Here is a 26,914-nt window from a genome sequence, read left to right on the forward strand (position 1 = left end):
CTTGGAATCTCAAAATACCTGTATGTGAGCTATGGACCGAGCACGGTTGTCTCCTCTCTCAGGTGAACCTGAAGAGGCTGATCCAGTGTAGGTTTTGCCCCCACTTCATGCCTGGAGATGTAGTTCTGATTTCCCTGAGAGAAGCAGGATTACGGTTCCTTGCTGGCAATGGGTAAAACCGGGACCGGATCAGCTTTACTTGGTTGACCCAGGAGAGGGGAACGACCGGCAGAACAGGCCCACCTGTCAGTTTACAGCAGAAAGTCACAGGACTGTCAGAAGCTTGTGAAATAAAGATTAGGCATGTGATTATATTTATTATTCTCTTTCTGAAGTGGCTGATTTGACTCACTTGATCTTGTCAGCAGAGAACACTACAGCGTGACACATGGCGACTCTAAAACGTGTTCACGTTCACTAAAAAGGCTTTTTACAAAAATAAAAAAAAAAATAGCCAGAAGGCTGAAAGGCAATGCAAGAGTCTAATTAATCAGGCTGGCAATATATAACGCTGGGGCAACATGATCTACCTTTCAGAGATCTTCAAATTCTCGAGCTCTCAAGCTTGACGGCGCCCCTTTGAGCGCTGCTCCATAGTCATTAACGCCACTTTCCCCCTCGGAAATGTTAAATCGACCCTAGGGCGATTTCAGAGGCTGCTTGAAAGGGCACGACGTGAATTTCAGGGGCGGCCTTCGCCTCGCCCCCGACCCTATGAAGCCGGTACCGTGGCTGCTGCTGCTGTCACCGTGCACCGGTGAAATCTTAACTGGGAGAGGGGAGCCCGGTGGGGGAGGCCTGTCACAAAACGAACCAGCTAAGGGGGATTCTGGCTGCAGCACTTCATTCTTTTCTCATTAGGACGAAGGGGAGCGATTTTGCGCAGGGATGGAAGGACACCGGGATGCCGCTAACCCAGGCTGCTGGGATTTGACCTGTCATAATTATCCACCACAGTCTCCGGTGCCGACGTCAGGCTCCCTTCACCCCCCCCCCCCCCTATAGATCCATCGCCACTGCTTGCCATCTGCCAAGCGGTAATTAGGGCCATTCTTCAGGCTATTAGCGCAGGGAAACAGCCCACAGCCTTTCAATAGCCTTAAAAGGAGCTTAAAGGGAGGGAAGGTGACCCCCCCCCCCCTCCCCCGGCTGATAACCGGGGAAGGCTGCAGGATTAGCACAAGACCATAGGACAACATGGCAAGGAAACTGCTTAGCGCCCTATGCTCGGACGTAAAGTCGGCGGAGATTGCCATGATGCCACTGTAAAAAAAAGTGATACGTTTATTTTGCATAAAATCAAAATAGGTATTTATGTTTTATTTTTGGACTGGTTCCTTCGTCTGGTGCTTTTATCCTTAATTAGTGATGCCAGGGGTCCGGGATCGAATCCAGACGCGAAGAATTTTCTTCCCGGGTTCTGGGCGAAATCAGTTCCCTGGCTTTACTTACGGCTCACGTTGTAGGTAGAAAATCTCACCAAAGTGCAAGGGAACAAAACTGAGTAGAGGAAAGAGAAAAAAAAAAAAAAAAGTCAATTCAGTGGCCATCCATTCAACGCTTTAACTGGAATCAGCAGGAAGAAATTCAAAAGGAAGTCCATTAGTGGTGTTCGGCATTAATCCTTTACTGTAACTTAAATAAAAGTATCCAAGCAAGATCAAAATGGGAACAGCAGTAGTGTTCTTACCGATTCTAGATTTTTTTTTTTCCACTTCTCTCCTACCTCTTGCACCTTCATCCTCAGCCAATATATCCTCACCAGTGGGAGTGGGATAATTAAGAGTGCAGCTCCAATTCAGGCATGAGCTGGTCTGCAAATATCCCCCCCAAAAAAAAATATTCAAAAGAGGGTTCAACACATCAAAACTCTTCAACTGTAAGTCAGCTATCAAAAAATGCAAGCCTCTTAGGCCTGGATTCACTGTTCTCCCTGGCGGTAACGGGGGGGCGTGCCTGCGAAAGCCGGCAGCGATCGCACCACTGCGGTGTTATCGCTGCCGGCTTTCGCACCCAATATTGGGCGCGCTACTGGCGGCGACAACAGGTCTTACCTTATCCATGCCAGCAAAGTTACCGCCTCCTCGCCGCCCCGACTCCTCCCCTTCCGGCCCCGACTCCGCCCCCCCCCCTCCCGCTTGCTATCGCGTGCAAAAAAGTCCCTTTTCGCGTGCGATGTAGATAGAATATGACCCCCTTAGTTAGTGGCGCAAAATTCTGCATCCTTCTCTTCACCCAATCTGCTAACTGGTCAAACGGGTCAAAATATCTCTGTTCCAGCCCTTTGGGAGCCCGGGGGTGTGCCCTTCCCTCTGGCCCTGGTCAGTGAAAATCCACAAAAAAAAAAAGTCTTCTTGCAAAATTCTTCCTCAATACTTCTTTGCCAAATGCTTGAATTGCCTTCAGTGAGATCCAGGGGGAATCCCCAGCCCTCTCCAGTCCTCTCTCTCTCTCTCTTTCTTTTGAAACCCAGGGAAAGTTTCCTCCCACCGACCTTGCTTGAGATCCTGGTGCAATCTCCAGCCTCCTTCCTTCTCCTTAGCTCCTGACCCACTGGGCACGCTCCTTAGGTCTATGTACCCCCAAAAATACAGGGCTATAGCAGTGGGAGGGATCAAAAATATCAATACCCCCCTCCTACTGCCCCTAGCTAGAAAAATCACAGAGGGATAAATTTAGGGACTGGCGTAGCCCCCTCACATTTTTATTTCATATATGTTGTAACTCCTAATAGTTAATCGGCGTTCATAAATTAAAAAAAAAAAAAAAAAAGTAATCCTCTGGTCCACAGATTTCCCAAAATTACAAAATTACAGGTGGTGTCTCTCTAAAGAATTATTTTAAACTAGCGAAAACAAGTGAAAGTGTCTTGTTTTCATTTGTTTAAAAAAAATAAGGGCAGGAATGTGTGATAATAAATTGAAACTGTTCAGTCTCAGAAGATTTACTTATGCGAAGCAGTAAAAGTTCAATGTGGGACTGTATTGATATTAAATATTCATTAATAAATGAGCTTAGCCAGCACATTGAACTTTTACTGCTTCGCATAAGTAAATCTTCTGAGACTGAAGAGTTTCAATTTATTATCACACATTCCCTGCCCTTATTTGTTACCTTTTATGTGTGGTCCCTTTACTCCACCAGTCATATTTACTTTTCATTTATTTAAAACCATCTTTTGCATAACCAGCACCAGTTTATGGCCATTTTGTGATTTGTGGACCAAGTGACTAATTTGTATATCTATTTTTAGTCCTGATCTGACTTATTACATCTTCTATATATATATAATTTGCTTAGGAGGAAGTGGTGTCTTCCTGTCTACAGCAGAGGACTGGGAGGCTCATTTGCATACGTCTTCCAGCAGCCCCAGCAGAGAGTTCCAGAACACACTAGGAAGTTAGGAACCATTTAGGCATCATCTTCCCAGCCCCCACGTTCTTTCCAGCAGCAGAGAACCAGAAGGCTTATCTGCATATTTTCTCCCGGCAAAACCAGCAGAGAACTCCAGAGGATGCCATGAGCCATCTAGTCTTCATCTTCCACATTACCCACTCTCTTTCAGCAGCAGAGGATGGACAGACTCATTTGCATATTTTTCTCAGCAGAGGATTCTAGAAGACACTGTGAGCCCTCCTAACCTTGCACTCCTTCTAACAACAGACAACTGGAAGGCTTGCTTGAATATTTCTCCCAACAGCCACACGACAGGACACCATGCAACATCTCGGCTTCAGCCCCCACATTCTTTCCAAGAGCCGAGTACCAGAAGGCTCATCTTCCTACTTTTCCTAGCAGCCACAACAGAGAACCCAGAGGACAGTTGGACCTTCTAGGCTTCAACTTCCACAACCCCCACCCTCTTTCCAACAGCAGAGGAGTAGAAGGCTCATCTACATGTTTTTTTTTCCAGCAGCCCCAGCAGAGGGCGCCATAGAACACCACAAACCATCTAGGTTCCAGCTTCCACAGCCCCTGCACTCTTTCCAGGCAGGCTCATTTACATACTTATTCCTAGCAGACCCAGAAGAGGATACTGCAAGCCATCTTGGTTTTAGTTTTTACAGCTCCAGTGCTCTTTCCAGCAGCAGAGAACAAGAATGCTCATCTGCATATTTCTTCCAGCAGAGAACACCGTGAGCCTTCTAGGCTCAGCTTTCACAGCCCCTGCATGCTTTCCAGAAGTAGAGAACTGAATGGCTCATCTGCATACTTCTCCCAGCAGCCCGATCAGAGGCTCTCGAGGACACCAAAAAACATCTAGGCTTCGGCATCTAAAGCCCCCCACACTCTTTCCAAGAGCAGAGAACCAAATGGCTGTTCTTCATGTTTCTTCTCGCAACCCCAGCAGAGGACTCCAGAGGACATTGGAAGCTCTCTAGGCTCAGCTTCCACAGCTACAACACTCTTTCCAACAGTGGAGGATCAAAAGGCTCATCGATATACTTTTCTCAGCAGTCCCAGCAGAGGACACAATGAGCCATCGAGGCTTCAGCTTCTATAGCCCCAGCTTCCACATCCCTCACCCTTTTTCAGCAACAGAGGATTGGAAGACTTTTCTGCATACCTCTCCAAGCAGGCCCAGCAGAGGACTCCAGGGACGCTGCAAGCAATAGAGGCTTCATTTTCCACAACCCCCACATTCTTTCCAGCAACAGATAACTGGAAAGTTCATTTGTATACTTCCCCCAACAGCTCCAGAAAAGAACATTGCAAGTTATCTAGGTTTTAGCTTCCACAGCTCTAACTTTCCAGTAGCAGAGGACCAGAAAGCGCATCTGCACATTTCTCCAGCAGAGAACACCGTGAGCCCTCTGGGCTTCATATTTTACTGCCCCTGCTCTCTTTCTAGCAGCAGAGCCCTGGATGGCTTATCTGTATACTTCTCTCAGCAGACCCAGCAGAGGACTCGAGAGGACATCATGAGCCATTTAGGTTTCATCTTCAACAGCCCCAGCTTCCTCATCTCCTCCTCTTTTTCCAGCAGCAGAAGGCATGTGCCAAACTACTTTGTTACAGTTCCGCTTGCTGCGCAGCCTCCCCTCCACAAAGGGTCCTCAGTTAGTTACCTCCTCGCTGACCTGATGCCTCAGCCTCAGGCCTATTTAACCCAGCTTGTCCAGTTCCTCAGTGCCTCTTCATGGCATCACCTTAGCAACTTGACATGGCCAGCCTTGTCTTGCTATTCTGTCTTGCCTTGCAGCCTCTCCAGGCCTCCTGCCTTGCCTCGTTGCCTAATTTGGCCACATGCCTTGCTCTGTGGCCTATCTTGGCCTCCTGCCTTGCTCTGTGACCTATCTTGGCCTCCTGCCTTGCTCTGTGGTCTTCCAGGCTTCCTTACCTTCCTCTGCAGCCTTCTTGGTCTACTTGTCCTGCCTTGTGGCCTTTGGGCCTACTAGAGTTACCTTGCCCAGTCTTGAGCCCTGTTGGGCTTTCTTGTTTACTTTGCGTGTCCTAATGCTGTCCTAGTTTAGTTCAGGCCAATTCCATTCCTGTCCTTGTTTGGTCCTTGTCCTGCCCAATCCAGTTCAGTCCCTTGTCTGTTTCCCTGACCTTGTTCATGTCCTTGGTTCAAGCCCTGCTTGTATGCAGGCCCTGCCAGTCCTCACTACCAGCCTTACCATCAGTGCCTGGATTCAGTTCCCAGTCAGTACCTGAGTCCTGCTCCCAGCCTGTACACAGCTCCCAGTCCGTGCCTGCTCTAGCCATGATGTTCTGTAGATGGCAAATCCTACCATCCCCCAGAACCCAAGGGCTCAACCCGCGGTGGAAGGGGCTAGTTAGACAGAAGATCTCCACTCCTGCCCTGCATCCTATGCCACTTTTTCAGGGATGCTCCCTGATTTCAGCCTGCCAGACCGTGACAACTTCCTATAAAATTTCAACTACAGATTTATTTAGTACAATAGCAGGGAATTAATTCAAAGCAAGAGTCAATAAGGTGTGTAATCATGTAGTTATAACTAGATTAATTGTAGTCACTGGAGGATCACTGACAGCCATATATAAAATAAACCAATAATTTAAAAATGCTTTAGATTATTTTGTAAATAAACATTTCACACTCCAAAAATGAAAATCTAAAAGCCTGTACCTACTACGATTGTGTCTTATCACAAATAGTGACCTTCGTACAGCACTGGGTGATAAGACACAATCGTAGTAGGTACAAGTTTTTTGATTTTCATTCTTGGAGTGTAAGTGAGATGGTTTATTTATTTACGAGATACAGATTCTTTCACTTTTGGGTTCTGTTTTGCGCTGTGCTGTTAGATTATTTTGAGCATCCTTACTCCCTTAAAAATTTTAAATCGCTATCAAATGAACGAAAATTAAGATACAGGCGGTAGTGGATCAGCAAGAAGAGGGCTTATCCAGTCTTTTGCACGGAGTGCCACAGGTTTGACTGTCTACCAGTTGGTGAGAGGTTGTACGTGTGCGCTCAGTGCAAAGAGCTCCGTGACCTCAGATATATGGAGGCTGCAGTGGCTGGGGGTTCAGGCTGGTAGGGATCAGGCTGTGCTGGGGCTGGGGGGGGGGGGGGGGTGGGGGCAGGCTGTGCTGGGGCTAGAGGGGGGGGGCAGGCTGCTGGGACTGGAGTGGGAGACAGCCAATAAAAAGAAGCCTGCAGGCAATCCCTATGGGCAGCTGTGCTGCTGCTCTGGCTGAGGAGTGGGTAGCCTGGGCTGCTCCTGAGGGGGTGGAGGTGGGGGGAGGGAGGGTAGGCTGTGATGGAGCAGGGGGAAGGCGATTCGTAGGGGCCTCTGGGGAATTTCCACAGGTGTCAGCTAGTCCTATGCACACATATTATGTTTTTCTGCATGATATTCAATGTAAATGTCAGGAAGGAAGGTGATAGGGGAGAAGAAGATATGGGGGCTGAGAGGAAGGTGAGGAGGAAAAGAGGAAAGTGGAGAAGAAAGAAAGGTGAAGGGATAGTAGAAGGACTAGGGGACACTCCATGAAGTTAGCATGGGGCACATGTAAAACTAATCGGAGAAAGTTCTTTTTTACTCAACGCACAATTAAACTCTGGAATTTGTTGCCAGAGGATGTGGTTAGTGCAGTTAGTGTAGCTGTGTTTAAAAAAGGATTGGATAAGTTCTTGGAGGAGAAGTCCATTACCTGCTATTAAGTTCACTTAGAGAATAGCCACTGCCATTAGCAATGGTTACATGGAATAGACTTAGTTTTTTGGTACTTGCCAGGTTCTTATGGCCTGGATTGGCCTCTGTTGGAAACAGGATGCTGGGCTTGATGGACCCTTGGTCTGACCCAGTATGGCATTTTCTTATGTTCTTATGTTCTTATGAGAGGATAGAGTGAAGTCAGATCAATAAACGAGTGGGGCACTGGGAGGGTGACAGAAAGGAAGAAGAGAAGCAGAGAGACTAAACAGCTAGAACAGGGAGTGCATTTTTATGGGGTTCTTTTCCACTTTTTTTCCCTTTTGACCATTCATTGTAAGCAATAGACATTTTCCAGAATAAAAGCTTCGGGGGCCTGGTTTTCAAAAGCATTTACGCAAATAAAACACGGTTTTATGCGGGGAACGGGCTCTTAGAAAACGGGCCCCCGGGGGGGGTTTGCTCGCGAACGTCCATGCAGACGTGATGCCACGCACGCCTTTCAATGTGCAACTGAAATGTGGGCGTCCGGAGGATGCACGCTGCCGAGAGCTAGACGATTGTTCCAAGCTCACAGCCGCGGAAGGGGTTTGTGGGGGGGGGGAGGGTTTCTAGGGTGGGATGGCAGGACTAAAAGTGGGGGGGAAGAGGGGATCAGGTGGGCTTCTGGAGAGGGGCTACTTTTAATGCTTTTTGGAGATTTCTGGGAGGGGAGGCTTTTCAAGCATTTGGCCCGCTATGATTTTTACATATTTTGGGACAATGGGGGGAAGGGAGGATCAGCTGGCAGGCCCAAGATTTGTTTCACCGGGATGCGGGCGTGAGGGATCGGGCTGGCAGGCCATGTAGGTTGTTTTGGGTTTTGTTTTTTTAAACTTTGCATTGTTTCATAACTATTTTTAGACTGATTTGAGTACGGCCAGAGAAGAAGCAAGACGCACTGACTTAGGAAATCTGTTCCAGGCATATGGTGCAGCAAGATGGAAATTGGTGGTGGAGAAGAAGGCCACAGGTAAAAGTGACTTGCTCAATGTAGGGAGAAACAAGAGAAGAGAGGTAATGAGGAGCTCCAGAGTGAACGCATTTGTAGGCGAGTAAGAGAAGCTTGAACTGTATGTGGAAGCAGATGTGGAGCCAATGTAGCAGCTTGAGAAGAAGGATTATATGGTCATAGTGATGCTGAAGGGACATACAGCAGGTTGTGCAGTCGAATTTTGAATAGATTGCATTGGAGAAAGGTCATTCAGTGAGAGGCCCACAAATAGCAAGTTGCAGTTGTCTAAGTGGGAGGTGATAAGAGAATGGACGAATGTTTTGGTACCATGCTCAAAATGGAAGGGAATGATTTTAACGATATTACAGAGGAAGAAACAACACACCTTAGCAATGTTTTGGATTATTGTTGGGAATGAGAAAAAGGCATCAATGATGAGCCCCAAGATTACAGACCAAGGGAACCAGGAGGATAAGCATGCAATCCAGAGAGATAGAAAAAGAAGGAACAGGGGATACAGGGTTGGGGGGGAAAGAAGAAATTCCATCTTGGCCATGTTGAGTTGAAACGGGTGGCAGAATATCCATGTGCCAACATCCGACAAGCAAGCTGAAATCTGGGACTGGATTCTTAGTGACATTTCTGATATACAGAGGTAGATCTGGGAGTCATCAGAATAAAAGTAGTATCAAAAGCCATGGGAAGGAGATCAGCATGCTAAGGGAAGAAATGTAGAGAAAGAGAGAGAAAAGAGAAGAGGGCCCAGAATGGAGCCTTGAGGATCACTGTCTGAATGTTGACTAACAGGGGAGCAAGGACCACCAGAGGATATAGTTTAAAGCATGTTGGGAGAGGTAAAAAGAAATCAAGATAGAGCATAGTCCTGAATCCAATCGAAAACAGTGTGTCAAGGAGTAGACGGTGATCAACTATGTCAAAAGCAGTGGATAGGTTAAAGCGGATGAGGATGGAGTAAAGGCCCTTTGCCTTGGCCATGAAGATGTCACTGGAGACTTTGGCAAAAGCTGTTTTCTGTGGAATTTAGAGGGTGAAAGCCAGATCGGAGTGAATCTAGGATGACTGGCGATAAAAGAAAATCAAGACAGCAGAGTTAAGAAGAAGATTCAAGTAGTTTGGATGTGAAAGAGGGGAGGAAGATGGGATGATAGCAGGGCAGATAGGGTGAAGTGAAGACTTTTTGAGGAGTGGCATGATCACAGCATGTTTGAAGGAAGAGGGGACATTTGTAGAGGCAAGTGATTGATTGAGGATGTCACAGATGGAGGGGATGATTGCAGGGGTGAGAGAACTGAGATGCTGGGTAGGAATGGTGTCAGAAGAACAAGTAGTGGTTTTGGCAGTTTCCTCCTCCACAATTGAGCTGCCCAAGGAGATCCTGATGGATCAGGGAGACCAGTTCGCGTCCAAGGTAATGAAATAAATTTGCACCTTGCTCAAAGTACCTCGGTGTATCACCCGCAGACTTATGCCCTTGTCGAACACTTCAATCAGACGCTCAAACAAATGCTGAGGAAATTTCTAGATGAAGACAGCAAGAATTGGGACACATTACTACCCTATGTGCTGTTTGCAATTTGTGAAGTACCACAGAGCTTGATGGGGGTTTTCCCCTTTTGAGTAATTGTAAGGTGGACTGCACTGATTGTTTTGGTTTTGTTTTTTCCACTGTAAATGAACTACACCTAAGGAACAGCCAGAATCTGCCTCCTTATTTCTCTTAGCTGTTTCCAAGCCGCTATCACCCAAGTTACCACATTCCCCCACTCCTCCTCCACCGCAGTCCAAACTTTTCAGCAAGAGGCCTCAGCTCCCTCTAGAACCCCGTTCTGAGTACACCCTGAGTCAAAGTTATGTGATAGCCAGAAACTGCCTCACCCAAGTTGTGTGATAGCCAGAAACTGCCTCACCCATTCCCCCCCCCCAACCCCCACACCAAGGGGCTGTGGCTGTTGCCTCCAAGTGCCTCCACCACCTCTCCAGCCAGCCTAGGGAGGGAGAGAGGCAAAAAGTAACATCACTTTCTTTTTTTGACCTGGCAGCTTCCTCCTGCACATGTGAGCTTTCAGCTCAGTAAGGCCTAGCCTCCGTGGGTCTACGGAGCCATGACCCCTTCATACACAACTGCTCAGGGTAGTTCCCTCTTACCCACTCAGCACAGCCATCACAGTGATAATCCTCAGCCAGAAGCCACAGACTGCAGCTAACGTGGACTCTAAGTCTGGCCAACAGGCTGAGACTCCCTCCCTGTGAAACATCCCTCAGCTGGACCAGGGGGTGCAGAGTCCAGGCCTCAGGATTAAACTTCTGCATGGCTATGCACCAGCATTTGCTACAGGGCTGGCTTCAAGGGAGACATTTTAAATCTTCCTTCGGCATGCATTAAAAGCAAACAAAAATAATTTGACACAATTCCTGCAGTTCTGAAATAGAATTTCCACTTTCAGGCCTGTTAATTTTGAAAACTGATTGCTCATTGGGCAATAAAACCCTTCTAGAGAAACAGATGAGGTGCTATTTTTCCTGGTTAATAGGAAGAGAAGATTCATGCTGCATGCACTGTCCTGGGTGATGAATAGGCATCTGAGACATTTTTGAATGCACATGCATTGCTCCAAGCTCTTGAAATTAACTGAAACACACACCCCCTCCTCCCCAAAGGGAGAGAGGGTAAAGAGCATGCTTACCATTTAATTGAACTGCAGCAGAGAAAAGGAAGAAGCAAATGTAGCTATGTAACATGAGCTACCAGCCCAGGAAACCCAGAATGAGATTGAAAAGGTTACCAGACCTCTTACTGTGAAGGTGCTTAAATGACCATTGAATAGATGAGCTAGAGACTCAGGTAGGGAATTTGCATGTCACACCCTCCCTGGACTACTGGTGGGAGCTTGCAGTGAAATATCACTTTAAATCATACAGAAGTATGACTGGAATAGTCCTACATGGGAGAATTTTCAATGAGAGAAGGATTTATGAGAGAAATGTACTGAAAAAAAGTCCTAGGAAACAAACAGATTCTCACCCTGACTGACAAGGAGAGTCAGACCCTTGGGTACTCACTTCTCAAAGAACGAGAGGAAAAAGCAGCCAGGATGGAAGGGGGTGCACATATTCTCTTTCTATGGTCCTGCCTGAGTTTTGGCCTTTTGATTGAGAGAAGGTGACCCATCCATGTGGTGTAACAGATATTGACTAACCATGAGCTTAGCAGAGCTAAAATCACTAAAAGCTGAGATTTCTTGATCTGCTTTTTGGGACCCCTTGTGCAAGGGGGACCCAGGGTCATCTTCTGCTCTGCTGTGGGGGTCCTCTTCTTCCAGGTGGACCACTCAATCTGCTGCTGGGATCTCCTTCCTCCTGGGGGACTGCTTGATCTGCCACTGGGGGTCCCCTTACTCAAGGGGGACCCAAGGTCACCTCCCTTGGTAGGAGAGGTTTTTTCCTTAGCTTGGGTTCATAGTTCCACTAAGCCCATGGCTTGTTTAGCATTCACTGATTCAGGCCCTCTGCAGTTTCCGCTTTCATAAATCCCTCTCTCATTCAGAATTCTCCAGTATAGGACTTTTCCAGTCATAGTTCTGTATGATTTAAAGTGATATTTCACTGCAAGTTACCAACAGTAGTCCAGGGGGCTGTGACATGCAAATTCCCCTACACGAGTCTCCGACTCATCTATTCAATTGTCATTTAAGCACCTTCACAGTAAGAGGTCTGGCAACCTTTTCAGTCTCATTCTGGGTTTCCTGTGCTGGTAGTTCATGTCACATAGCTGCATTGTCCTCTTTGTTTTCTCTGCTGCAGTTCACTTAAATGGTAGCCTGCTCTTTACCCTCTCTCCCTTGGGGGGGATGGGGGTTCAGTTAATTTCAAGAGCTTGGAGCAATGCATTGGCAGTGTCTTTTTGAGGCAATTTCAAATTTGAAACCCTGGCTCTCCCTGATCACATCTTTCTTGATTTTAACCATGTTTACTGTAAGAAATACATTTTCTGAAACCTCTTATTTGTCTTGTCTGTGTGTTTTGACTGGATTGCAAGCTCCATTGAGCAGGAACTGCCTCTTTTGTGATCAGCAAGGCACTGCCTATGCCTAGTATTGCTATGAAAATGATAAATAGTGGTAGTAATTCACACACATTCAAAAATGTTTCAGATGCCTATGCATCACGAACGACAGTGCATGCAACATGAATCTTCCTATTAACCAGGAAAAATAACATCCCATCTGTTTCCCTAGAAGGGTGTTATTACCCAATGAGCAATCAGCTCATTTATTTCAGAAATATGGGAACTGTGTCAGATTTCTATGCTGCAGCACAGCAAGATGTGTAGCATTTCAAAGATGGTTCTATAATGAGGCAGGGTGAGGCAGTTGCCTCAGGTGGCAAAATTTTGGGGCAGCAGCAACTGTCCCCCAAAATATCCCTGTGGTGAATTCCTCCCTTTGAATTTTGTAATCTAATGCCAGTAGGGTTTTCACACTGCCGGCAAGTAAACCCGTGAGACAACACTTCAAGATCGTGAAATCAATTAAAGGAACAACTGGTTTACAGTAAAGCAACTCGAATAATTAACCAATGCTCTTCTCAAGGCTTATTTCTGTCAACAGAAGCACCTATTCTGTAAATTATGTATATCAAAGTTTTTATTTTGAGAGGAAAAGACCTCAGTACTGACGAGAAATGCCAAAGGCTGAATCCCCCCCATACAGTTGGTGCAGTCACTAGTCTACAAAAACCTCTCCTTTTTGTAATATTATTTTTTAATAATTTTACATTTTAAATTTTATTTTTCTTCATGATTAAAACACAGAAATATGCCGGTATTGCAAAAATCTTCTCTGAGCTACTTGTGATGGCAAGCTCTTCCCCGCACATAAATTTCACAAAATTTCACCGTTTTATAAATTTATAGTACGACTTGGCTTCAAATATAAGAATCATTTAGATTTACTTATCTTTATAACACAGTCCTTATGATGTCAATTTGTCCATGCCACTGTCTTTTGCTGATTTTAATTTAATTCTGAGAAATGCCTTTGTCCGCGGGTTTTATGATAATACTCGAATCCTTTGCCAATGAGGAAATTGTTTGTCTCTCTTCCTTGTTCACGTTATTACAAAACTTTTTATCTTCTTTCTCCAGTGATTCTATATCTTTTAATATTAATTGATGAAATGTATGAATTAAAGGATGAATAGAACCTGGTAGAGCCCACCTGGATTTTTTTAATACACTAATGACATTCTCAACTGTAGTTAAAATATGTTTTAATCCACAATTTTCTGATAAATTGTTGAAGGTCAATCCGAAATTGAAAAGCATCATGTTTCATATTTGGTACAAACGATAAGCCCATATTTAATACCTGTACCTCTTTTGCATTCAAATGACGATGTGACAAATTAATTACTGCATTTTCCATCCCTGTGCTCATGCTCATGACCTTGTAATTCTTGGGGATGCCCCTCTGCGTTCCTTCCAACTTATTTTTCCTTTTCGCAAAGTTGTTTCCGGTTCTAAAAAATCCCCTTCTATTTCATATTTCTCTGTATCTTCACCTTCTGATGAACCTTCAGACGAACTGCCAAATGTGACTTTTCTAGTTCTTCTTATTCTTGGTTGCATCCATGAATAAATGCTGCCTTTTTTTTATAGTCTGCCTCATCTCAAGTGAACTTAGATAGCTTAAACTCTCTCAAATTTTTTTTTTAATTTCTATTTATTTCTGTAAATCACTGTAATTACTTTCAAATTTTTTCCGGGCTCACCTCTGCTTTAATACCAATGAGTTGTGCATCCAATTCACTCTTCAATTTGTTACAAAGCTCCTGGGTAGATGCTATAATTAAAATCATCAGATTGAGGAAACATTTGTTCAAAATTGCTTCCATTTCTCAAAAAAACCTTGATTTTTGCCAAAAAAGCCTAGGTTCTTAATTGATCCTCTAGGGAGGGGAAGGGATGGAGAGAGGGAGTGAGAGAGAAGGGAATGTGGTGTGAGTGACATAGAGAAGGGGTGAATGAGTGAGAAGAGAGGGTGGTGTGAGCAACAGAGGGAAGGGAAGGGATGTGAGAAGGGAAGAGTAGTGAATTAGTGAGAGGGGAGGGGGGGAAGACGTTGTATGGGTCTCCATGGGTGGGAAGAAGTCAGCAATATTGCTGCACTTTAAGGAGCAGGAATACCATTGGTCCATGAAGCTGGAAGAAAGGAGCAGGAATAGCATTGGTCCAAGTTCCAAGAGGAGGAGTCCCATCGGCCGCGTGAGCTGAGGGTGGAGGCCGTTGTCATTTGTGCATTCGGGAAGAGGAAAAGAGTGAGTGTGAGAGTATGAAAGTGTGTGTGTGTATGTTAGAGAGTGTGTTTATATGAGAGAGAACAAAGTTTGTGTGCACACCTCCTCCCCCTTTTCCCTGCACTAATCTACAACACTCTCAAAAGTTCCCAATTGTAATTATTACTTGTTATTTGATGACTGTTATTTTGACTTATTTTATTATTTTTTTGGGAAATTGTTTTAATTTTTATGAGTTTAAAATGCTGCCTATACATGCTTAAGAACTAAAAAAAAGAGAAAGTAACAAGTTGGGATAGACTAGATGAAAAACTGCTTGCATGTGATTGGTCCTACTCCTTGCCCCATCCCCCACAGGCTCCAGGCTATCTTAGACTAATTAAAAAAAATACGCATTGCTTAATGTTTTCCCTATAGATTTTAATGGCAGTGAAACACATTTTTTGTTTGCAGCACTTTTTCATTTTGTTGCCAAGGAAACAAAAATATTTGTTGCATTTTTTCATTTTGTTTTGAAACGAATGTACATCCCTACTGCTGAGCTTCCTGTAGCTTACTTCTTATTCTGTACGTAAGTACAAAGTCTGCACCAGCCTCCCACAGTCCTCTCTGCAGCGTGGAAGGCCTGCTACGGTTCGCACCCCAAAGATCTGCCTGTTAACATTTCTCCAAACTCTGTCTAAGCCTATGAAACGGAAGCAAAGTAGAAGCAACTGGAGATGCCTGCAAGTATTAAGAAAAAGGTTGCCTTACTTCATCTTAAGATAGTGAAAATAACTGTAAGATTTTTAAACTGAGGATACAATCCTCAATCGACAGAAAGCCTTTTGTTATTCTTATCAGTACAATACTTTTAAAGGAAGGTTTTGTTAAAAGTAATTGTGGTCTCTGGTTTTCAAGGAGGGTCACCCTGTGTAAGGCCACAGGCTGAACCCCTCCTTTCACACCAAACCTTTTTGTGTTTTTTTTAATTGAAAGAAACACTGGATAAGTTAGGAAATTACAGCTGCTCTATCACAAACCCAGATAGGCAATAATATAATTCTTACTTATCACTGAAAGCATACAGAACCAATCCAAAGTTCTAATTTGCATACGCATTTCCCTGACTCATTTCCATATGTCTGTGCTGTACCTGGGAGCCAATCAAGGGTCTGGTCTACAGCCCCCAACTCAATCATACACTAATTCATCCACTTATACTATAATGCGATAGCGTGCCCCTTTCCTCACCATTTTAGGTTCAAGCCCCCATCTTAGGTCGAAGGCCAAATACCACTTAAGCCTCCATTTTAGAAAGGCATCTCATGATGTTTTTTTCCATCCCAACTCTTGACATTTCTTCATCCCCATAAACAGCCTTGCTGTTTCGCCATGACTGTGTTCCAGATATAAATCTACATTTACCCCCAATTCCAGAAAGCAGATTGCAACATTACCTCATAAAACTTATAGACATGCAATAAACAACACACTGAACTGAATTAAAAATATACCACCATGTGACACCCTGAAAGCTGCCTGCTTAGAGATCCAAGACCCTTTGTGGCCCTAAATAGGAGGACTTTTTCTACTCTGATTCCACACTCTGAAGTAGGGATATGCATTTGTTTAAAACAAATGTAATATCTGAAATGAATGGGTCCCATTTGTTTCATTTGCGGGTTCCATAAAATGAATGGGAACCATCCCATGAATGAAACATATCCTATAGTTTCATTTGTTTCATCCTCCATTCATTTCTATGGGCCATTGAAGTCTATGAGCTATAGAAGTCAATGGAGATTGGGGAACAGGTGTAGTACCAGTTAGTAATGGTAAGTAAGTAACTAAAGCAGCCTGCCAGCCCCTCCCTGTGAGTCATATCTGACCTTGCAGCCTTGTTAAAGACTGGAGGGCACTGGGCAGGACTTAACAAGGGGACCACAGAGACAACATAAGAGTGAAGCATTTTTCTATTCTGGCCTATCGCTGTTCTCTGGATCCAGTAATGTTGATCCTGGAATCTGGGTATTTGCGAAGAGTACTGTGCATTTCTTCGGAGCATGTATATTGAGCTCTGCTCTCACAGAGTGTTTGTTCAAAACTTTAAAATCCACTTGTTCTTCAACTTTAGAAAAAATCTTTTTGGCTGCCTTTTGCTACAGTACTGCTGTACTGGTCTCACCCATGGAGAAAGAAAAGCAGTGCAGGCACCCAGCACTGACATTTTGCTGCTGATGCTGATTATCTTCTCCCCTGGGGAGGATGCAGGCAGGGTCTAGGTGTTGGTGAGAGAGAGTGGGGAGAGTTACAGTGGACCAGGGTTGCCAATACAGAGTGCTCACTCCAGTGAGTTGAGTACTGCAGTACACAGTGAGACTGCAGCAAGCAGCATACCAGCCAGGAATGTCAGTGTTCATTTTATAAAGCCAATGAGAAGAACAGTCTCAGCTGTCCACTAGTGCACACTAGCATGACACTGCATTGTCTGTTTGTGGGTAGTTCTCCACACTCATACACAGAGTATACAGTCAGTGGTGTACACTCAGTCAGTTACAGAACAACTTATGAAGAATAAAATCCTTTTATTATCCAAATCTCCAGTAAGTAATAACAACTTTCATGATGTCAGGGAATGGCAAAGGCTGAGGGAAGAATGTTAGTGGCAGAGGGAACACTAAGACAGGAAGTCCTGCACCTAAATGGAAAAGGGACTTTTTAAAATTCAAAATGGAAGTAGAGGCAGGCAACTCCAGCCAGAAGAAATTGAAATTTGAAGAGGATGTGCCAATATCACCTGTTTCTCTACCTATTGTTTTGGAGAAGAGGGAAAGGACCGTAGAGCCATCCAGGTTAGACAGTAGGGCAGTAGAGGTAACAGAAGTGAAAGACCAAAACCAGAAGCACACTCTTCCTTAGTTGCCAGCATTTGCATCTGATTCTGAAGATGGATCGTCTTGTATAGGATTCTCTGAAGAAGAAATTAGAGAGTTATTAGCTGAAGAAAGTTTTGGAGGATTAGTTACTAGCATCTTAGCCTCCACTTCAGTGATGGAAGAGACAGAGTAAACTGGTGATGATAGTGAGGAAGAGCAGGTAGAGAGCATGACTGATGCCCTTGGTATGTTTTCTCAAGGGTCACTCTCTGCCTCAACTCCAGTGCCAACATCCACCCCCATGGATGTAGAGAAGGGATCATGAAAGAAATCCGTAATCTGGATGCACTACAAAGTGACCCCAGTTTGGCTCAGTGTATTTACTGTGCCAAGTGGGGCAAGTTACAAATGCTGGTATGCCGCATCACCTGCCGAAGCAGCATCCACTAGCACTGGTATCTGGGGAGGGTGGCAGTACTAGCCAGGGGACCACTTCTTCCAGTCAGAGGAAAGTGGTTGAAACAGGAAAAAATGTTTCCCAACCTGAGTCCATGCTCTCAGCCCCTTCCAGCAATCAGCCCAGCAGGCCCCTGTTGCACGTCAGAAGCGACAGCTCACAATGGGCGGCATGGGGTGGTGTCCAGTAGCATTGTAGGAGGCAGGCAACATCAAAATTTGTAACAAGGAGCATTGGGGAAATGATTGCCCTTGATAACCATCTGCTGCAGGCGTTAGTGCCAAATTACAAAGTCCCCTCCAAGAGCACATTTAGTAGGAAGGTCATCCCCAGCCTGTACAACCAGTGCCGTAGTCACATGTAGGTGCTGCTGGCTAAGGCAGAGTGGAGTAGCATGCATTTCACCAGCAACATTTGAGCCTACATGAATGCTTAGGGAAAAATCTTCCTCTCTTCCATCCCTTTCCTCTGGTTTTTGCATGGAATGGCAGAAGGGGGAACCCAGGCTCCCCTGATGCTAGTGCTAGTCAGTGCTGCTTCTAAAGCACAGGCTGCATACCTGTGTTTGTGAGATGCTCCACTCGCTTCCCTCAACTGATATCCTTCCTGCATTGAACGCACTCAGCAAAATCTAGTTCCAGCATCATTTTATTTAGCTATCTTTTTATTTCATTTTAACATCATTACAAGTATAACTTGCAATAGAAATACGCAATTGAGAAGGAAAAAGAAACAATAATAAATCCATAAGCAAAACATACAATATTTTTAATTGTGTTTCGAACTCCACAAAATAAATGTGGCCCAGCAAAATAGGGGATAATTAATGAAATAAAAATAAGGAGAATCTAACCCTAGTGGACTAAGTCTTTCCAAAATACACATTGGAACCTAGGTTGCGCCAACATTATCCCTTCACTTCCCTACACTCATCTAATACTAAGAAGCTTGAAGTTAATAAGTGAGCGAAGATGTGCAGGGTCAAAAAAAATACAAACTTTTCATTAGGGAAATTTATCAAACATTTGCAAGGGAAGCGTTAAAAAAAAAAAAAAAAAGTGCCTGGAGCAGAAACTTCCTGACACATACCTAAAAGTAGCTTCCTTCGCAACTGTATAGCCCTGCAAAAATCAGGAAATACAGACATTTTACAACCTTTAAATGAGGTATGCATATAATCGCAGAATTAAATTCCAGTCACGACAGGAAACAAAAGTCACTAGATTTGTCAACAACGGTTGCCTTCAAGATAGCAAAGACATCCAAACTTGAGAGTGCATCACCAGAGTGATGCACTCTCAGAACGAAGAGGCCTAGCCAAATAAAAGCCTTTATGAATCAAGGGTAAAGCAGACTGAGACACCCCCAAAAGTTCCTGCATGTAAGTCTTAAAACATTCAGGAGGAGAAATCATTGAAATCTCTGGGAAATCACTCTGCGATTAAGAGATTTCGCAGAATGTTCGAAATTTTCAAGCCTGCGATGAATAGTGGTTTGATCATGAATCAAAATATTTTGAACATTTGTTAATTTCCCAGTGTTTGATTCCATCTTTTCAAGTTTATCTGAGTGTATGGACATTACTGTCTCTTGTGCTTGTATCTGAGGTAAAAAAGTACTGACGTTGATGGTGAGAGAAAATAAAGATTGCGTTACAGAAGAGAGAATACTCCAGATATTATCCAGAGTTATCGGAGAAGGCTTAGGAGTGGAAGGGCATGAGGTTAGGCCAGACACAGGGACCACAGCAGATTCACCCAAAACAGATACAAGAAGGACAGCTGCACTAACACTGTCTGCACCGCTAAGCAAGGATGGCCTTCCAGCCTCGCCCCGTACCTCCTGGAGACTGGCGGTGGACAGCATAGGTCCAGAACTACCTCCCTCCATTTCTTTCAAAGCTCCAGTTGTGGTTACTGTCGGCCCCCCTCCTGGTTGCATCCGGGCCATCCCCAGCCTCATTTTTATCAAAAGACGGCAACAGCAGTCTCGGGAGCGTAGGGGAGGGCAAGGTTCGCTCATTGGGACTCGGCGTGGTGCCTGCGCTGGTTTCTGGCCACAGCAATGCTCCCCCATCCGCTGCAGCAATGAAAGCCGATCCCGGCGAAAAGAAGGGATGAAAGTGCTCCAGCAGTGCAGACTGGCTCACAGAGGGACTCTGCGGGTGTGTGGGGGGGAACTCCTCGAAGCTTACCCTTCCTTTTCACCATCAGGCAGAGCACAAAAAGGAGGAAAACCAAAGACGACACGGGAGCTACTTTACTGTGCATCCACTCTCAGCGCCATCTTGGCCCCCTCCATCATTTTAAAGTGCCTCCAGATCAGGGATTTCTTCCGCGATCCCTTCTCTACGTCCTTGAGGGCAGATGCTAGCACTGGAGTTGTGGTAGAGGCTACATCCTGAGGAAAAATACCAGGGGCATCGCTCATGCTGTGCCAAATCCCAAAGTTTGCAAGCTATCCTAAAACTCTGTGAAAGTTTCTAGCAGCATGGCCTTCTCCACCAAGAGCCAGAGAGGAAACAAAGAGTTTCTTAGACATGTTCAGGCTTTACAATGGGAGGAAATCAGAATCGCTTGATTCAGATATCAGCTACTGCTTGTTTAAAAAGATGCTGCACTGTGATTTGTCCTCTATCAAGTCTCCTTACCATTTATCCTGCCTTGGCTCTAACACAGCTCTGACAAGGTGGAGAGGCCACACAGGCAAAAGCCAGTTGCTATAGTTACCAGTTATTTTTTTGCTCAGCAGTACACAGCCATAGACTTCAATGGCTCTTAAAAATGAGTGGGAAACAAATAAATGAGACAATTGTTTTTAATCTCAATCATGGGACACCCTCCATTCATTTTGGAGGTCTATAAATGAAACAAATATGAGCTTTTTCATTATATTTTACCCATTGGCTTTAAATGAATGCATATCCCTAGTAATAACTGCACTAGACAGGAATTACATCATCACATTATGAATACATTAATGGGACAGACAAGCAGCACAAGCACAGGCTTCTTGAGGAAGCGCTTGTTAGGACATAGATTGGATGTCATGATTACATTGGAGAGGAATGACATTATCACATTATGAATTTGTTAATGGGAAAGGCTGGTTGTGCATGCAGGCTCCCTGAGGAAGCATAAAGTCAGTGGTGTACAGCTAGGGGGTTGCCATTGGGAGGGTTGAAACATGGGTGGCCCAAAGAAAGGAAGTCTGGCGAGGCCACAGCAGAGTCCATTCCGCTTCAACCCAAAGAAAGAATTGGCCCAGCAAGGCCATAGCAGAGCCCATCCCACCAGAGCCCAAAGAAGAGGTCCGGCAAGGCCATGGAAGGAAAAGAAGGCCCCGAGACTGTGTGTGTGCATGTGTGTGAGAGAACCTTGTGTGTATGTTAAATAGTCTGTATGCATGAGTGGGTGTGTGTGTGTGTGAGAGAACCTGTATGCATGTGTGAGTGTGTGGGTGTCCATGTGTGTGGAGTGAGTGTGTGAGAGAGCCAGTGTGCATGTGTGTGTGATGTGCATGAGAGCTTCTATGCATGTGTGAGTCTGTGTGTGAGAGTCTGTATGCATGTGTGTGCGTGCAAGTAAGAGCCTATATGCCTGGTGAATATATTTGTGAGTGAGAGCCTGTATGCATGTGTGTGTGAGTGTGTGTGTATGTGCATGAGAGCTTGAATGCATAAGTGATGTGTGGTGTGCATGAGAGCCTATCTGCATGTGTAAGTTTGTGGGTGTGTGAGTGAGAGCATGTATGCATGTGTGAAAGTGTGTTGTGTACATAAGTGTGTGTGTATGTGTGTGTGTGTGTGTGTGTGTATGAGTTAGGGAGAAAGAGCCTGTGTATGTGAGAGGGAGAGTATGTGTGTATAAGAGAGAAGACAAAGCTTGTACAGACCCCCTTCTCTAATTCTCAACAATCTCAGGGTGACTGGAAATAAAAAAAATCCCAGGTATGGAGAGCGAGAGATTTTTAAAAATCTTATTAGATTTAACTGTTTATGTGTCTGTGGTTTTGAAATATTTTAATGGTTTTTGAAATTTTTTTTTAATTTTCTTGTTTAATTATTGAATGATGTTCAGTTCCTCAGCTGTTTTGAAATATGTGTTTTTCTACTATTATGATGTGTTATATTTTTTATTTTTGTTATTGCTTTATGAGAAATGATGGTGAATTGTTTTTCCATTGTTGCACTGCATACAGAGTCTGGCTTCTTGCAGTTTCCAGTTCAGTTTTTGTCTGCACATATCTGTTTATACTTTATTTAATATTTGGAGTCAGACTGTCTGTGTTCTGTTTGTGTAATCGAGGTGAGGTAAACTTCTGGCATATAGTTTCTGAGTAGGGATCTATAGCAGCCTATATTATTCTGTTTTCCTAATAAGAGGTGTATTAGTGATTTAGGGCCTGGTGTAATTTTGTAGTGTTGCCTTTTCATAGATAGAGCTGTTACTATTTGAATGGAAGGTTTACTATATTGTAATTGGTGTGCCAACTGTCTTTTTTGCAGGGTTTTCTGGTTGGCACCACAGCAGTGCATGTAAAAATAACATGCATGTTTTTTGTGATATTTGTAATCTCAGAAGACTATGAATATCCTTTTCCATGTAAAATCTGTTATTATAAATACACAGTTTTTAATTGTGTGTGGTGAGGGCTGGGAAGGTGGGAGTGGAAAGCTGTAAAGTTTGCTTAATGGGCCTAATACCCTTGCACCAACCTGGAGAGAGCGCGCCACACACAGACTCCCACCATTCACCCAACTCCCACTTCTCTGGAAAAAGATGGGAGGCAGATGGCAGGGTTGCTAGCTTCCTAGAAATAATATCACTGACACTCTATCCGCCACTCCTCTGAAAGCCCTACCCCCTGCTTTCCCCTTTCTGCAGCATTTCAAATCACCGAAAGGGCCAGACTCCAAGGGATTCCCCCCTTGACCCCCTCAGTGATTTGACTTATGCTGTGCCTATGGGGGGAGGGAAAAGGAAAAGCATCTCGTCTCTCACCTCAGGTAGCAGCTGGCCTTGAGCCACCCCTGGTTGAAATATGTGACAGTCCAGGCCCAGAACGTCCTGGTGCACCGTGCGCATAATTATCTCAGGCTAATAGGTTTGACTGACTATACGAAGATTCAACAGTTTCACCTTGTGGATGCATAGACGTAAGAACGGGGAAGCCGCAGGGACTACGGCTTCTCAAATATTTCAGCCGGCCAGCACTGGTGGCAGTGCATGGCGCATTTCCCCTCTCCCTCCCACTTGCTCCGGAGAAGAAACATCCTCCTCACGCCCAACCCATATCCCTTAGTTCACTGGCTCCTCCTACTTCGATACAAGAGGAGGAGGAAAGCAGCCTTGCAGCTCCTCCCATGTGTTCTCTGTCCTCCCCTGCTGAGGCCTGAATCCTTGGGCTCGCCCCTGGTAGGGAAGGAGGGAAGACATGCCGGAGGAGCTGCAGGGCTGGTGTCCTTCTCCTCCTCCTGTTTCGAATTGAGAGGAGCCGGTGAGTGAGGGGATCCATAGGGGGCGGGGAGGGAGTGAACCGGGGATCGCTGAGCGGGAGGAGCGCCGAAGCAAGTGTCCGCCCCGGATACCAAATACTTTAGGTACACCACCGCACAGAGTGATGTTGTTGACTATGCTGGACAGGTCTCCTTCAAGTTGGCATGAGCTTTTATAATTGTATAAATGAGTGCAAGCCTATTGTATAGAAATGAAAGGGTGTTGGTAATTGGATGATGCGCATTTGAATTGTGCATTTGATGGACAATTTTTTTTAATTACCTCCATATGGATCTTTTTTTCCTGCTCAGCACTGATGGTTTAGCCTCACTGCCTCCTGTCACGGCTGCAACAGCTACAAACAAGAGAGAGATTCTTTGCATCGAACTGAAAATATAATGAAACTCTTATAAATAAATGAATACCTGTTCTAGTAAGAAATCTTAAATAACTTCTGTGTTGATGTCAGGTGTGATGGGTTCCACCAAGAAACAAAGGAGAAGAATTACGTAAAGGGGAAGCAAAAAAAAAAACCAAACAAACAACCAATGAAGAAGGAAACCGTCCATTACTGCAGATTCTACAGAACTTAAACTGAAGCAACCAGAAGAGCATCGAGTCTCTCATAAGGTAAGAAGCAGATGCAAAGCTGAATAAAGGTCAGATATAAAATGTATCCCAAAAGGTGCAGAAAGCCTGTAACTAACCTTGCCGATGCAACTTTCAACTAGCCCATCTTTTGCCCAAAGATTCATCTTCATGAAAAAACATAAAAAATGCACAGGAAGAAAAAAAAATTGCGAGTAATCCAAAACCTCTGCACAAAACATTGTGGAACTTTTCCCGGCCTTTAAATGTAACATTTCTGAGGGGCCAAAATCTCATGTCGATTTACTTTTGCCCAATGGAGAGCCCCCAGTCGCAGATGTACAACCCATTGCCAGGTTCTTGGGTAATTGCCAGGTTCTTGTGACCTGGCTTGGCCACTGTTGGAAACAGGATGCTGGGCTTGATGGACCCTCGCTCTGACCCAGTATGGCATGTTCTTATGTTCTTATGTTCATTCTTGTCCTCCACAGCATAGACATGAAGGTGTCTCGTCCTCTACCCCATAAAGTGCCACACGCATCAAGTGACATCATCATCTCTGAAGACTCAGTTCGGGACGTTTAAAATATTTATGGCTAAAATATATTTGATGGGTTTGGCAAATGTAGATAATTAATTAACATCCAAAGGAAGAAGAAAACCCTGTCCGATTCTCTATAACTGGTATCATACAGTGTGCTCATATGCCACATCTTCCCCAGCCGAAGGACCCAACTGAGCAGCAGGAAGAGATAGACAACTGAGGAGGAAACGGAGGCGGATGAAGGGCTCTCAGTGATTGGCTGGATTTCCCACGCTGTGGGAAAATACCGCTGTGGGAATACCGCTCTCCCATGCTGTGGGATACCGCTCTCCAAGGCGTCTCGCGCCTAAGGGGCGCGACAAAGGGGCTTGCCCCTTAGTGTGCCCCTTTGTGTTCCCTTTGTATCTCATTGAGCAACTATATTTTCTCGCTCTTTACTTACCCCTGCAATTCCCCACCCCTTCCGCCTCTACATACCCTGTTACCCCATATACCCAGACCACCCACTCCAAATGGCCTCATTCCCCATACGCAAACTCATATATAACCGCCACAGACACTCACTCCACCACCACCCCCCCAGCACATTCGCAACCTAGCACACTCATCCCAATCATGCTCACACCACTCACACAATTCCTAGGCCTCACAACTCTCACTATGCTACTGATCAACTCTCAGTCCTTAACCAAGAAAACCCTTATACTAAACGACCTCCTCCTTGATGAAAAGCCGGACTTCTGTGCGGTAACTGAGACCTGGCTAAAGAACACTGACACGGTACTAATTAACCAACTCCCAAGCCTAGAATATGACATTTTTTCCATCCCCAGACCTAAAAAAAGAGGCGGAGGCCTCCTTCTAGTCGCAAAAAAAACACCTCATGCTAAAACAATACCCAGTCAACCTTCCACCCAAATATGAAGTCGGCCTCTTTAAATCACCTCACCTACAAATATGCCTTATATATACTCCTCCTGGCATCTTAGACTCTGATTTATCACCCATCATTGAATGCATAGCATCAAACATAACCAATGATATACCCGCCATAGTACTCGGAGACTTTAACCTCCACATTGACTCCCATCCACTATCACACAGTTGCGAATCCCTATTAACCTCCCTCCTAGCAATGGATCTACATCAAATCATCTCCAAACCCACACACAAAGCTGGACATTCACTAGACCTTATTTTCACGAACTCCCTCCTCCTTCCTAACCCTCCAACTTACACGCCAGTACCCTGGTCCGACCACTATCTCATCAAAGCAACCTGCTCCTTAAAAAACCTCCCACAACGCCCCAACAACAAAACTACCATACAATTTAGAAAAGCATGTCCCAGAGAAGAACTCATAGACACACTTACAGATAACCTCAAAAAATTAGACCTCAAGGACTCTGAAGCCGCAGTCACCTCATGGAGCCACATCACTAGCGACACAGCCAACAAGCTATGCCCCCTAATAACAAAAGAAATCCCCGCCGATGCTAAATCTAGACAACCCTGGTACACTCCTGAATTAAAGCTACTAAAGCACAAATTGAGAAGCCTAGAAAAAACATGGCGCAAAGACCCACCACCTCCAATCTCAACAAATATAAATCCATGCTACACACATACAGATCAAACACGCTCAATACTAAACGAGACTTCTACGCTACCAGAATACACAATTATCAGTTCAATCCTAAAGCCCTATTCTCCTTCGTCACAAGCTTAACAAAAACGGCACCTAACTCCACTCTGGACGAAGAAAACGACAACAAATGCAACGAGCTCGCAAAATACTTCCATAACAAAATAGCTAACATCACCTCACGCTTCACCACCCCTCCCTCACCTACCAAAACCTCTCTGAAAGCCCCCAATCATCAAATGGATGCCTTCGAAACCACATCCACTTCTGAAATCAGATCTATACTAAGTAAAATGAAACCCTCCTCCCACCCCTCAGACTCAATACCCACCAAAGCACTTTTATCTATACCAGATTGCATCGCACAACCCCTATCTGACCTCATTAACACATCCCTGGCCTCCGGCAACGTTCCCAACCAACTAAAACTAGCCATTGTAAAACCCATTCTAAAAAAGCCCAAACTAGATCCTACAGACCCAACTAACTTTCGCCCCATTTCCAATCTCCCGTTTATTGCGAAGGTCCTAGAAAGAACTGTTAACACACAATTATCCAATTATTTAGACCAGCATCAAATCCTCCTACCTTCACAGCACGGCTTTCGCAAACAATTTAGTACAGAAACCCTCCTGACGTCACTCTCGGACTACATCATCAGAGGACTAGACATGGGTCACACATACATCTTAGCCCTACTAGACATATCAGCAGCCTTCGATACCATCAATCACTCCATACTAATCGACAGGCTGACCGAAATTGGAATCTCAGGAATCCCCCTCCTATGGTTCAAATCCTTCATCAATGACAGACACTTCAAAGTCAAAATCGGAAAGCATGAATCCAAACCCATCAATATCACGTGCGGAGTTCCCCAAGGCTCCT

The 26,914-nt window shown here is 44.8% G+C and overlaps 2 long non-coding RNA genes across 3 annotated transcripts in view; one reads left to right on the plus strand and one right to left on the minus strand.

The window, feature by feature from the left end:
- LOC115078465 overlaps positions 1–24,911 on the plus strand; it is a 148,060-nt gene extending 123,149 nt beyond the window's left edge. Inside the window, exons 1-3 of one of the 2 annotated variants that reach the window (XR_003853120.1) lie at positions 8,052–8,139; positions 23,719–23,879; positions 24,329–24,911. This is a non-coding gene — a long non-coding RNA (uncharacterized LOC115078465). Of the gene's footprint in view, positions 1–8,051; positions 8,140–23,718; positions 23,880–24,328 lie in introns of those variants that run through there. The other variant, XR_003853119.1, reaches the window with a different exon arrangement.
- LOC115078473 overlaps positions 1,711–26,914 on the minus strand; it is a 65,704-nt gene continuing 40,500 nt past the window's right edge. Inside the window, exons 2-3 of the long non-coding RNA XR_003853121.1 lie at positions 23,532–23,604; positions 1,711–1,814 (exon numbers count right to left, since the gene is read on the minus strand). This is a non-coding gene — a long non-coding RNA (uncharacterized LOC115078473). The remainder of the gene's footprint in view (positions 1,815–23,531; positions 23,605–26,914) is intronic.

Source organism: Rhinatrema bivittatum, chromosome 1 (genome assembly GCF_901001135.1).
Source record: "Rhinatrema bivittatum chromosome 1, aRhiBiv1.1, whole genome shotgun sequence".
Taxonomy (NCBI): Eukaryota; Metazoa; Chordata; class Amphibia; order Gymnophiona; family Rhinatrematidae; genus Rhinatrema; species Rhinatrema bivittatum.